We start from the raw sequence: 15,223 nt of genomic DNA on the forward strand, positions 1-15,223 counted from the left end.
CGTTTTTCTTTACTTAGCTGCTTTTTTCTTGCCATAATACAAATTCTAACAGTCTATTCAGTAGGACTATCAGCTGTGTATCCACCTGACTTCTCCACAACGCAACTGATGGTCCCAACCCCATTTATAAGACAAGAAATCCCACTTATTAAACCTGACAGGGCACACCTGTGAAGTGAAAACCATTTCAGGTGACTACCTCTTGAAGCTCATCAAGAGAATGCCAAGAGTGTGCAAAGCAGTAATCAAAGCAAAAGGTGGCTACTTTGAAGAACCTACAATATGGCATATTTTCAGTTGTTTCACACTTTTTTGTTATGTATATAATTCCACATGTGTTAATTCATAGTTTTGATGCCTTCAGTGTGAATCTACAATTTCCATAGTCATGAAAATAAAGAAAACTCTTTGAATGAGAAGGTCTGTCTCCATCCCTATTGTACTATGCATTCTGTATTCAGAATGCTATTATTTTCCCTTATAACCATGTTATAAGGGGAAATAATACAATCTACACAACCTTGAACCCAAACCTGAACTTCTGTGAAGAAGTTCGGGTCTGGGTACCACATTCAGTTTTTTATCACACACGTGCAAAACGCATTGCACCCACGTGATAAAAACTGAACAATGGAACGCAATCACAGTAAAAACTGACTGCAATTGCGTACCTACTCACGCAGGTTTGCGCAAAGCATCCGGACCTTATCCGGAGACGCTCGTGTGAAAGAGGCCTTATAGACTACAAACGTGCTGAGGGCAATTATGGAATAAAGTAGGGAAACTTTGTTGCAACAATAGCAGCCAAATACTGGTATAATTCGTTATAGAGTAATTAGGTAATGAATACCGCCACAGCACAGAGACTAAAGGGGATATGAAGGTAATATCCCTGCTGATCTCTCATAACAGTTAGAAAAATTACAGCAACAAAAAGCTAAATGAGGACATTCAAATGGTCACTTTTATTTTTAATACTGTTAGGATTTTGGGTGAACAAATATTAAAAATGACCTCAAACAGGAATAGATAGCCTTTGGCTTTGGGATTTGGTAATTTGAATGATTCCTGGGTCACATTTAGGGGGTGAGCATTGAATATACATTGTGTGAACATACCTAGATTTTGGTAAAATGTGCTTCCATTTGTTTTATAGCAACATTTTGGTATCCCAAAATTGATGAGCTAAAGGCATAGTTCAGCTGTGGTGAGTTATACCCTATGGATAACTATTAGATCTGTAGGAGTCCTACTGCTAAGATCTTCCGTGATCTTGAGAACAGGAACCCTGTACTCCTAGGGTCCCCATAAAATAAGTGGAGCGGCAGGTTGGGCATGTGCACTGTGGCTCCTGCTGCTCCATTTATCTCTGGGGGGGGGGGGGGGGGGGTATGGAGACAGACAATGGAGATGAATGGAACAGCAGGAGCGGCAGTGCACATAGCCAACCTGCCACCCCGTTAATTTAGGGGTGCTCAGAGGAGTACAGGTACCCGTTTTGTGATTGGTGAAGGTCCCAGCAGTAGGACCCCCACAATCTAATAGTTATCCCCTATCCTGTGGCTAGTGGATAAATTGCCACAATCGGAATATCCCTTGTATATATGCCGTGGCCCATGAGGAGCAGAGGATGGGAGTGGTAGTGACTGTGGCTGCAATAATAATTCACAGTGGCAATCCTCACAACGACCCTTTCTTGGGCAGTGATAGGACGGCGCACCCTTCCCTCAGGGCACACCCTAATATTGGAGCTCCTGTCTGATGGGAATTGGGTGCCCTTGGTGTTATGAGTGTTGTATAGGTGCAAGGCAGGAGATGTAGGTGCTGTGGCCAGTGAGTAGTACTGGAGTCAGTAACCAAGTCGATTACAGAAAGTAAACAAATCTCCCTTTAAGATGATTGGAGTAGTAGTCTCTGATCCACTTCTAAACACTTTGCAAGCCATTAACACACATAGCAAGAAAGTATGGTAGGCGCCAGTCTACAAACCAAAGTGAAAGCTCTTGGAGATGATCACCCTGAACTGTATTAAGAAGTGGTCTTCTAGAGGGGTGGTGCTCACAAAGAAGATGAGTATTAACGGGATTTGATGGAACGGAAAGATTGTCTAAGTCTAAATATAAGGATAGTCTTCTCAAAGACATGGAAAGGTTGTGCATGTTTCAGGTATGGGCTGCTATATCTGAGGTAGAGTGATGTGAGTTCTATGTGTATCTTTTAAGAATTCCTTTACATTTTTATGGACAAACTCATACAAAGTGGAACCTAAACTAAACATAAGACTGCAAGTTCTACTTGGATAAAATCCTATGCGCGGACAGACACAAACTCATGTTTCTTTGCTTCAGCACTGCAACAGTCTCTAGGCGTCTAATGCATATATCGTTAACATTTAAAAATTGTTGTTTTAGAGAGATTGTTGCTGAGAATAGATCTCACTATGAGATTTCTGGAAATAAAAGTGGCATATTTTAATCCATCAGTCTGTGTAGCGCTGTGCAGCGAGGAACCAACATCAGCAATCCTGCCAACTGGCGAGACGTTACATCTCTGGGAATGAGCGCTGGCCATGTCCCAGACAAATAAACCACTCACTACATAAGTTGCCTATGCAAATCAGTCTCATTATGTAAATTAAGCACGCGGGATGCCTAATAGAGTCCTGTGACAGGGATATTCCCTGCTGTGACCGAACTGGGTTTGTGTCTGCCAAGGACACGTACAAAGTAGATCATGGTGACATGAACCAGCGCACTTGCACCTCCCAACCTTTTCTTTGCCAACGTGTCTGCTAATGGCATTCATAGAAACTGTTTGTGCAAATCAAATCAAAAAAATTATTACATTCTCACATTTAACTTTTTCATAACATGCTATCCCTATTTAAATTGACATGAATTAAGATAAATGTGCCAATCCTGCTAACCCCCTCCCGTCGTCGACATGCCCCCTTTTCTCACCACATTAGAAAAGTGGCGAGGAGGAAAAGTTAGTTATGCTGCCAAAATGGCATGCAAAATAAATAGCAAATTTTTTACGCCACAGTAGTGGTGTAAACAGCATGTTAGATGCCACCCAATATTGTTAACTATATACTGTGCATACACATGACCACATGCCACTTAGTAATGGCACATCACTCATCTGCTCTTTCTTTGACCTACAGTCCCTCCAACCTCTTTACTCAATACCCTCAAATCATCTTCATGAAAGGTTAACCAGTTCTGATATTAGGGAGGGGGTTGTTGCTCCTGTTATTGCACACGTGCCATGCAAGGTATAATGAGTATAATGAGTATGAGTAAGTGTTAGTCCCACTGAGCCATATTTTCATTCTTCCTCCAGCTGAATTTAGATAAGAGAACCCTCGGCACAGGACAGGGGTGAACAACAAACACATATGGTCCCTGTTCAAGAACAGTATATGGGCCCCATGTTTTCTGATTGACAGCCAGCAGGATGCTAGGCTCATGGCTGTCCAGAAAATGCCTCACTGATGTGATGACCCACCAGTAATTGTGAGACCTGCATGACAATTAGCATAGATCTTTACATGTGATGTACAGTATACAGCAAAGGTTCATTTGCAGTACATGCGCTCACCGAGTAGACACTTATCGGAAAGGGATTGTTGCTATCAGGTTTTTAATCAGTGTAGTTACACGTGTAATGTCCCAGAGTGTCATTACCACTCCTTTTGGCACCTTGCTACTTTTTCCCATGTGCTAATTTATATTACCTACTGTACCTCTTGTCATTTCCTAGTAATGTGCATATTCATTCATGTACGGATGTAGCAGGGTTAACACACATGCTTTATGAGACATGTTATCTAAACTAAATGCAACTAAATGCGTTAAGCAATTGCTTTTTAATGGCTTTTGTTTCAAGATAACGCGATGAGTTAAGAAATTTGAGTTAAGAGTGTGTGTGTTACCCCTGTTACATCTGTAACTGGTTAAGTTCATGTAATTACCTGGTACACCAGTAGATGGTGGCAGCATTGGCAAGATAGTTTCCCTGGAGAGGAACCTCCTTACAGTATTGTGCAAATTAAAGGGAACCTGTCACCAGTTTTATGGCGTACTAACTAGGGGCAACATAAATAAGTGACTGATTCTTTTAGCAAAATGCTGGGTCACTTTCTTTAATTGACCCAGTCAATCTGCCAACATCTTGTATTGAAAAGCTCCAGCTGATAATGATGAGTCATGAATATTCATGAGCTCCTGACTCCCTCCGCCCACCGGCTGCTGAATGACAGTTTGTTTCCATAGGAATCAGCAGCAGGTGGGCAGGGGAGTGGCTATAGCTCTGAATTAAATATACACTGGACTCAATGACCTCACGCTGGACTCACTGACATCACGCTGAACTCAAATCAGCTCATTAGCATGCAGCATCTTTGTGTGTATATTATGAGGTAACCATCTGTCACACCAGTAAGTGAATACATCTAAGGCACTTTTTAGTAGTTAATGATTGTATATAATTAGTTAGATTATAATCAAATATCCACATGACAGGTTCCCTTTAATGTGAACACAAGGATTTTTTTCCCGTAAATATTGTTTATTCGAAGTAAAACTATTTATAGACTTATAAGCAAGGTTTAAATACTATTATTTTATATGAACTATGTCCTCCCTTTGCTGTAATCACGGCTTGAACTCGGCTCGGCATGGAGTTAATGACATTTTTACAATTATTCTTGATTACCTCCTCTCAAAACCATGCCTGAATTACTGCTTCCACCATCTTGTTTTTCGTCGTACAGTCCATCTTTTGTAATTTGACCTTGCAGATCGCCCATAAATTCTCAACAGAATTGAGATCTGGTAAATTTCCAGGTCAGTCCAAAATACTAATCTTCCTATCCTTGAAATATTTCACCATAGTCTTACAAATATGGCATGGAGCTGAGTCTTTTTGGAACATTGCATTACCGTTGGCTTAAACTTTCTCCAGCTCCTGAGCCAAACATTGATCTAGCATTGCTTTATATTTTTCACTATTCATCATTCCTTCTACTGGAATAAGTTTGCCAGGTACCGAGTAGGGAAAACAGCCCCAGAACATCTACATAACTGGATGTTTGACAGATAGAACAATATGGGCTGCAGTAAGTTTTTCATCCACCCTGTTACAAACAAATTTTGATCGCTGGCCCTGCACTAGAAAGTGTGTCTCGTCTGAGAACAGCACCTTCCTCCAGTCATTTTTGGTCCAATTGGCATATTTTCTGTCCCAATTCAGTCTCTTTTTCATCATAGGGGCAATCAAGAGTTGTTTTTTCTGTGGCCTCATGGCTTTTCTTCCATCTTTCTTCCAGAAATGTATTATTTCAGAAATTAGAAATGATCGAATATTATTGCAAAAATATCAAAAACGCTTAAACATAACCTAAAAATCATTATTAATTGTACGTGTTTTTGGTGGTAAGTAATGGCAATCATAAGGTTAAATGATTTACCATCAAGACAACTGTTAGAATGGACATAACGGTGTTGCCATAACCAAAATACTCATTATTTGGTCTTGTTCACAATAATGTAGTTCCATTCCAGCCCTCTCTAGAGAGGGAGGAGTTTAGTTAGTGAGTAGGTCAGTCTACCCTACCCCCTCGTGGGGAGAGGTTGTGTGAGGAGTCTTGTCTGACTTAACCCCTGCTATTTGAAGACAACAGGCCTGGTCCTGTCTGGACAGGTTCTGTTAGTCCTATGCCAGCCTTATCACTGGAGGTTGTGCAGTAAGCTTGAGGTACTTCAAAGCAAGGACAAGAAGTTCCTCTGATTCAAGTAAGAGACAGACTACAGCTAGACTAAGTTCCAGCTGAAGAGGAAAGTTCCTATTTACTCCAGCTAGCATAGCACAGCTGATATTGTTGCAGAGAAGCATGTGCCTGCCATTAATGCCAATACCTACCAAAATACCAATTGGAAACTGGATCACCATTTATGCCAAGTAAAAGCAACTGTTCAACGTTACTCCAAGTCTGGACTCCATTTATTCCACTTTCATTATCCAAGTTCAACTACCCTTTTTGCACTTGCTTCGGACTACACCACGTCTGGGATCCACAGACATCCAGGTAGGAACACCATGACACATGTATATACCATCTACAGAGACACCGTAGGCCATCCCTGCACTACTTGGGCAATCCTACCCTGGGTACCAACATTACATCTATAAAAGGGGACTCCATCTCCTCGTTGCTTAATCACAACTGGCGTCACGTTTACTTAATAAGAGGGACATATTTTGTAGAAACCTCCAAAGGGGCAAGGGAATCCCCCACTTTAAAGGACCCCTGGTAGAACCCGGTCCGTTGCACATGCAGCAATCTCCTCCACTGAATGGTGACGAGTGATGGCTACTGCCATAGCTCGTCTTCATACAGATTCATCATTCCTGAGCAACAGATCCCCGTTTACACACCACAATCTGCTGCCCAGAAATGTTGATTGAGGTGTCCGCACCAAAGATAATTTCACCCGATGAACAATCACTTTGCTTATTCATTGGGTCATCTGTGGTAGCGATGGGCCACCTTTGTCTTTTGGATATGGGTGTCCACCCATTTTATAGTGCTCCTCTTCCCAACACCTCAAGCTCTGCTTCCAAACTTGTTGTTCCTTGCAGCTGGTCCTACACAGGGTTTTGGTTGAAGGAAAACTTCTGTAAAGCATTTCTTCTCATAAGTCATTACACATCCTTCCAGAATCAATACACAGTTTGAACTCGATAAAGAACTTCATGCAGTCCCAGGGATGCACCTAGCCTTTCTGCTGCCTGAGGCGAAAACTGAAATGCCCCCCCCCCATGCCAATTTCTTAACTTAATCTCTTTGCCACAATGAAAGTGCTCATTGACCATGGCCCTTCTGCTGCCCCCCTCTTGCCTCTACCTGGTGCTGCCTGAGGCTTCACCTGGCCTCATTGGTGGTGCACCCCTGGGCAGTCCATGGACTCTTGTCACATTGCCCCTCCAGGGCCCATAAATCTATAGTACATCTTCTGTGCCATATCATAAATTCCTCTTGGGTGACACCACATTCCTCAAGCTGGAGAATATTCTGGCCCTGTGATAAAATAACTCCTTTTAGAGGTTACAGAGCCCCATAACACTAGCCAGAAGACATGGACATTGCAAGAAGACCACCACAACAAGTGTTTCCATTTGCGACCCTGCCTTGGCTGCCACAGTGAACAGGCCCCATCTCCAAAATCACTCCTATTAAATATTGTATGTACAGTCATAGAGGGAAGGCTGTCAGTCACTGATAGGACCACCTCCTAGACTTCAAAGCCTAGAAGGAGCAGCAATACAAATTAATTATATATAGGTTATACTGAATCTGTTCCTGCAAAACGATGGAGGTATGTTATGATTAGATATACGCTACTTTTTGGCATATATCTGTAGCAGATTTTGGTGCAAAGGTTATTTGCGGCAAAATCTGCAACTTTTGAGCCAGTGGGTACGGTGTGGGCATGCAAGAAGGCGGCCTGTTTCATTTTATTTGGCATAGAAAATAACTTCAATCTACGCCAGCAAAGGAGCTGGCGTAGATATAAGCAATATGCATGGCCAGTGCCTAAGTTATGTAGAGTCTGGCGCCTCTACATAACTTTGGCACATCTACCACTGACGCAGGGGTATTAAGACTGGCATCTAAATCACCAGCCTTAAAGGGGTTGTCCCACAAAAAAAATCTTCAAATTTTTTTTAGACTGGCACCTGGATCTGGATTCTTTTGTAATTGCATGTAATTAAACATTTAGCATAACCACCGAGTTATTCAATAAAATGTATCCGTATAGCGCCATCTGCTGTTTATTTTTTTATTTCTTTGACCTGCTCACTGAGATGGCCGCACATGCTCAGTTTCATCCTTCAGCTCCCTCCTGAGCTATGATAGGGAGATCAAGGACACGCCCCCTGAGCTGTAGCAGAGAAGACACACCCCTTGAGCTGTCAGCTTGATATAAATCTAGCAGAGCAATGAATGGGGAGATCTCTGGATCCATGTGAGGTACAGGGCTGGTTCTAGCTTTGTTAAAAAGAGGTTGTCATGTACTATGTGATGTTTGATTTTCATTTTTTACATTAATCATGGGATAACCTCTTTAATAAATGACTCCATATGTATCAATCTGCTCAGCTCCTTGCACTCTATAACATGCTGCCTTCAGATTACACTGCATTTTCATAGTGGTAGGTTCCCTTTAAATAGCCTATACAGCACACATATAGAGGTCAGTTATGGCCTTATGGATAAAACAGACCTGACTGCCATTGCTGACACTTTTTATAATATATCTCCAAAGCCTTCGTAGATGTGTTTTGGGCAATTGAACAAAGTCGTACCTAATATATACAGATACATAAACATTTCATTTGTATTGCTTTCATGTTTTAAATATTACTCTGTTATAATTACCACCTTCACCCTATTTGAGATAAGTATAAGCCAGCTTATTCAATTATTTTTCCATGTGAATTACCTTGAGTTTAATTAATTTCTCTTTAAGAAAAAATAAAAAACGAAAGAAAAAATCTAAGCAAAATATTCCAATGTTTTAATATATATTTTAAACAGTGCTATGTTAAAAAAAAATGCAAAAAATCATCTTTACCTGCTCGCTGAAGGAGCCAGAGAACATTCATATTTAGTAGGTCAAGTTCTATGCTGGGTTAACACATAAGGAATTTGAGAACTTCACTCTTTTGCTTCACATTTGGATGAACTTTTCTCTTGTACGTTCTTTTTGATCAAAGAAGAACCAGATCTCAGAGTAAAATGCACTCCGGCTCACTTGTACTGACATCTGAATAACAACATGTACTGGTGGTTGGATGTGCAAGGGGCAAGCAAGCAACAAAAGCTCCACGTCTTATAGAAAATTCAAATGTCTCATGTATATAATTTTAGATTCAATAATTTGATCTGTAGTCAGGGGCGGACTGGGAACTTAAAGTGGCCCTGCAAAAAATACTAAAAGTGACCCTTTTTGTAGTCGGGTCCAGACACAATTAGACAGGGCCAGCAATACCATATTGCGGCACATTATACCACCCCAGCAAAGCCAAATACCACAGCCCATCACAAAATACTGCCAGCAGCACAAAATGCATCCCCCAAAACTTCCCCTTGCTGTCCTTGAGGAGGGGTTGGGTGGCCCGCTTGACCATCGGCCCACCAGGAATTTTCCCTGTAAGGTCTATGGCCAATCAACCCATGTCTGTAGTAGATGTGTATAAGACAGCACAGATTTACTAATCCTGTTTAATATGTTGATGGTGTGAAATATGTGCCAAATTTATCACAGTGGCTCAGGCTGGATGATACATTTGGTTCATGGCTAGACTCTTTTGTCCATCTTTTTACCAACCATTGGTTGGCTTACTTTATGCCAAAACGTTGGCTCATGTTGTCTCATTTTGCATTTCTGCTAAGCCACAAGCTGGAAACCTGAAGCAGATGAGCTAGGCACAGCGGATTATTTTTGGCACCTTTACCATGAGGTAGAATCCAATTTTCCTCATTTTAAATTAAAATTAAAGGGCATCCATCAGCAGATTTGTGCCCATGAAAGTGGCTGACCTGTTGCATCTGTGCTTGGCAGCTGAAAGCATCTGTGTTGATCCTATGTCCATATGTGAATAGGAGAAAATGAAGAAAAAGGGGGAACCAATCCTTCGGCACTGCAAGCATGTAGAGAGAGGTCTTCAAAATAGTATTGATATTCCTTTATTTACAGTTAACGCGTTTCAAGGGTGAAACATACATTTTCTCCTCTTCAAGTTTCTTTGGTGCTCCTGTAATTGAGACCAGAAGGGACCAAGGCAGCAATCCCCTGGTGCTGGTAGGGCTATATACCAGCAAGGCGATAATAGCTGGTGTGACTCCTCGCAACAGCCTTCGGTAAGCACAACCATTACCTTTATTTACATACTTACCCAGACAATACCACATATCAGGCGCTCTTTTTCCCCCCAAGTTTTTTATGTATATGTCCATATGTGCTCACGTTGCGGAGAAAAATGATATTTTAATGTATGCTAATGAGCCTCTAGGAGCAATGGGTGTGTTACCATTACACCTAGAGGCTCTGCTTTATCTGCAGCTGTCGCACCCTTTGCACTTTAAGAGAGCCATGCAGGCATGATCACGTTTTCACTCCCTGGTCCTGTCAATCAAAGTGGAGAGGTCACGGTAGTTGCAGAGAAAGCAGAGCCACTAGGTGTAATGGCAACGCCCCCATTGCTCCTAGAGGCTCATTAGCATACATTAAAATATATTTTTTCTCAACACAGACGCCTTCCGCTGCCAAGTGCACATGTAACAGGTCAACTAGTTTCACAGGTACAAATCTGCTGACAGATGCCCTTTAATTCCTGACTCCAATTATTTCAATTAAAATGAACGCCTGGATAAAGGATCTATCTCCATTATTCTTTGGCATATGCAATTTTATTACTTTTAATATTTTTATATCCAGGCCCCATCAAACTCTATCTTGACCGCCACCACTACTATAGAGCTGAATTTAACGCTCCTACTTTATAATAAAAATTGAGATGACTCTGTCCATTCTCTCCCAGTCTATACAGCAAACATGAAAACTGAGCTACAGGAAAAAGAAGTGTCAGCCTCTCATGATTGCTCTAGTGGTTTCCTTTTTTATGAAGATTGTAACAGAACTCACTAAAAAGTTTTAGAAAATCTGTTTATAAAAAAGACATGATTTGAAGAACCAGGCAGCATGTGGCAGTGAAAGGCATTGATCGCTGTGTTACTTATGTGTAAATATGTTTACGTTTTCTAGAACTTTTGCAAAATGGTTTATTTCAGCATGATGCAAACGCATCGGGGGTCAGGCATTGTTTATGAGCGGCAGGCTCCTCTCGTACTCTCTACTGATTGACTGTTTTCTCCCTATGCACAGTAATATTTTAAGTAGTATATTTCTACAAGGCTAAAATATATTGACATGTGACCCACTTTTGAAATCAAACTTTGTCAGAGAGGGGTGCGTAAACGATAGGTTCCCTTTAAATAATATGCCATTTCTAGGTTTGTGTGGGACTACTGTGAATATACTGTACATCCTCAATGTGGGATCTCTTTGGTTTCGACTGCTTACCCTAAGAACAAAAGATCCCCTGATAGCGGCTCAGGAGAAGAATTTTTTGTGATATCCAATTTTAATAAAACCACTTTATTGCTAATTAAAAGACAATTTAAGAAAATGTTTAGAATCATTAAACCCCCTATAAGAAATTCGAAACTCGAAATCTCACTTTCAATTTATGTGGATCTTTCTATTAGTTAATGGTACAATATTTTTTTTTTATGTGGCATCATGCCGTTTTTTTTTTTAAAAGGAAAAACCTTTTACAATGATATATGGTCTGCAGAATTGTCTAAAGTGAATGTGATAAATCTACCTTAGTAATGTGGAAACTAAAACAGTAATACGTTCTCTTCATCATTTCTCCTCTCCTTCACCAGCAGTATCATCGGTCACCCAACTCCTCTCGCCCCTTCCACGAACACACAGTCCCCTATCCCTTATTTGCAGTTATGATGGATGAGACTAACTTTCCTCATCCATCCTATGAGCGGGTTCATTTAGGCAGGGGTACTGTTTTGGGTAGACTGTGCTCTATTTTTTCCCAGCTTCCTCTGGGTTGGCTCGATGGATGCGCTTCATTAAAGTCTTTTTTTTTTTTCCTCTCCCTTTTGTTGAGGGATCAATATTTTCATCATTACCACACTCACTCTCCTTATAACCCTTCCCCCCATCTGTACACTGTGCTGAGAGAAAAGGTTACAGAGAGTATATAGAAAGCGACAGTGAGGTTTGTCCAAGTTCACTGGTCACATAAACGTGTCAGCTTGTCAAAGAATACATGCTGTCGTTTACAGACCATTCACCGTGACATGGGCACATGAACGGTTATCTCTGATTACCTGAGGTACGAGTTTTTATCTTTGGTCTCCTTCATTTGCAAGAGTAGTGGCAAAAACTATGCCTCATTAGTGTTACTTAAGGTTTGTTTCCTTAGGACGCGCAATAGTCAGTTTTTTCTACTTGCATTTTTATAATCAGCTTTGGCGCCCGTTTTGTGAGACAACAGGAAGTTTATCCTTTTTAGTTGCTTTTTATTATAATTGGCTGCCAGAAAGACCCGAGAAAGGGTGGTGATGGTGTGTGTGCGCGGTGGGGGAATGACTCACTAATGACAGCAAATATTAACTTAAAAAAAACTAACATGGCTGACAATTAGATGACTTTCCATTCTAGAAATTGGAGCCATGAAAAGTCTAGAGTGATGGATTTCAGGAGTAAAATAAAATAAAAATAAAAATAAAAAAATACTGCTCTCGCATCCAGCAAGACATGATTCCAACTCCTGTCATACGTCTAGCTGTATTACACAGGCTATAGACCACAGTTGTAGACTGTGTAGACTTTCTGGACATTATATTACATTATGACATCATGAATCACATTATGACACTATTATGTACTGTATAGCGCTATTATTTAGGCAGTATTCTGACTATTACTCTGCATTTTTTTCTCCGTGTATGTATGGGTGAGGAATTGTAGTCATGGGGAAATGTGAACATTGATAGATCAGTGGTACTACTGCCAGTTTATACTTTGTGTGTCAATATATATGCTATTAATCTACAGTATATTAATTATATATTATAATTTATGCGCTAGATGTTAAGGGCATAACTACACTGCAACATGTGTTCCGCGACTATTTTTATAACGGTAGTCTATGGTGTCGCACTGCGACATGCTGCAACATGCTGCGACTCCATCTTGAATGGGGTTTTAGCGTGTCGCAGTCGCAGCATGTTGCATGTCGCGGTGCGACACCATAGACTACCATTATAAAAATTGTTGCGCGACATTGGTGCAACAAAATGTCGCGTGACAAATGTTGTCGTGTAGACCTAGCCTAATGTTATGCTTGTTTTTTTTTTATGGATTACAGACAGGATTACAAACTTCTTGAAAGATTGAATTATCTGTGCATCTGGCAATTACCCAGCAACACTGAATTTTGATTAATGAGTAACTAAACCCAAATGTAATGTTTCCTGACACTGCTGTCAGTTGATCTGGTGTTCGTTGTTCATGCCCTTCAGTAAATTTCTCCTATAACCAACTGATTTATGACCTACAATGAATCATCAAGCAATTTAGACATGATCTGTCCTGTAAAACCTGGATTATTTAAAATACAGTACGTTGGGTTGGAGTCTTGTCATCTAAGTGCCCAATGGAACAATCTTTAGGGACAGAAGTAAGTTGCTGGAAAGTACTAATTTGGTGACATTTATGCCCCTGTGAAATCAATGTCGCCCTAGGCGAAGGCTACTTCTGAAGATAATATACCATATGTTCAGTCTTACCTGGTATGGATTGTCTGCTCACAAATGCAGGGAAATATTTGATCTGAAGACACAGCAGATTGCTTATCACACCTATAAACAGAAGGAAAAACATGTCTGCTTAGATGAAAGGTGTATAACAGTGACAAAGAACCACTTTGTGGTCTGAACATTATTATTTTTTTATTCAGCTATATGAATAGGCAAATAGTTCTTATTGTGAGAAGGGGACTGGTTCACCGTGAGAATGTATTCTATAAATTATAGCCATTATGTTCTTCTCAATGATAGTGGTTGAGGTTAAGCAGACGAGAAGATCAGACTTTTGTAGATCGAGAAGATGTTTTTTTATGTGGAATAAAAATTATTTTAAGACCGTGATCTTCATGAATCTCTTGGTAACAAGCTTGTGGGTGAAATGAAATGCACTTATTTGTATTAGTAATCCATTAATGCTAATATGTAACATGTGGTCCTCTCCATTGAAGTTATGGAGACAGCCAAGCCAGTGACTTGAATTCAAAAGGTAGAATCACATTCAAGAGTGGTCACCTGTCCCAGGGGTGGATTGGGCATAGACCTTACAGGGAAATTTCCCGGTAGTCCGATGCCCAGTGGGGCCAAACAAGTCCTCCTCTCTGCCACTGGCTGGGTACATAATGAGGTCTCAATGGTAATTAACTATGTAAGAATCATATACCCATGTACATAACCAGTGACTGTGCACCTGACTTCAACTGTTGTAGCTGCATCTTACCTCCTAACAGAGATAACTGGAGGACAGGAGCTATTGATGGCCACCACATAGGGACAGCCACACATTGGGGCAATATGTGAGGCTGCACTGTGGTTCATGGTTTTTCTGGGATTGTATTTTACGCTGTGGTATTGATAACCCCATCTAGTTATGTTGCCCCCGTCTTCTGTTAATTTAGACCTGTCTACAACATGGGGCCAATTTTAGTTTTTTTTCCCCCAGGGACACTTTACGTTCCCAGTCCGTCCGTGACCCGTCCTCTTCTTCTCAGCTGGGTAGTATCACTGCAGGACCATCATATCACTGTAGGTCCATCATATAAGGTGGATTTGGAAGCCCCCAGGTCCATAAGGTGTTGAAGACACCAGCAATTTATGCAGCCTGATGAATATATAGCAGCAATAAGAAAGGTATGAATGGTTCCACCTTTTTGGTGTTGGTTCAAGTCTCTACACCCAGTGTAGACCTAAATATTGTTGGTCTGTCATCTTTCTTTCATGTTAGACAAAAGGGTAGTTGAAATTTGGGTTGTTTGGTGGTGGAGTAGGAAAGGAGTTCTGCTTAGGTTCTTACCTCCCTTGGGGAAGAGAGATAAGACCAACCTGTGCTTGGTGCCTCCTAGCAGCCTGGGAACTTATTGCACATACAGTTACATTCTTCAAACACTTCTACTGTCGGTTTGGAGGATACCTTGGTTTGTTCTATTGAAAAACTACTCAATTGAATGTAATACTGTATGCATTTCACATAGCTTTTCTCAGAACTGTGAAAATGAGAAGTACATCATTAGTGGTGTATATAGAAAAGCTTCATAGCAAAGATTTAACTACAGCTCCAGTTATGGTGCAGGACTTTGCCAACCAGGACAGAAGAACCTGGTGTTTGCTTCGTCATCCATGCTCAATGACTCTTAAACCTTAACACCATGATGACGATGAGGATTTTATTATCAGGAAGAAGTAGGCAGGAATGGACTTTGCGATATTTGCATTGCTGGAGATCAGGTAAGTAAGGTATAGAAAGTACAATATGTTCCATAA

General features: G+C 40.8%; 1 protein-coding gene across 1 annotated transcript in view; it reads right to left on the minus strand.

Annotated features, from left to right (window-relative positions):
- RALY (RALY heterogeneous nuclear ribonucleoprotein) overlaps positions 1-15,223 on the minus strand; it is a 204,216-nt gene that overhangs the window by 118,364 nt on the left and 70,629 nt on the right. The window contains 1 exon segment of the mRNA XM_044298986.1: positions 13,448-13,519. The gene's annotated coding sequence lies outside the window, so the exon portion shown is untranslated.

The sequence above is a fragment of the Bufo gargarizans genome, chromosome 6 (genome assembly GCF_014858855.1).
Source record: "Bufo gargarizans isolate SCDJY-AF-19 chromosome 6, ASM1485885v1, whole genome shotgun sequence".
Classification (NCBI taxonomy): Eukaryota; Metazoa; Chordata; class Amphibia; order Anura; family Bufonidae; genus Bufo; species Bufo gargarizans.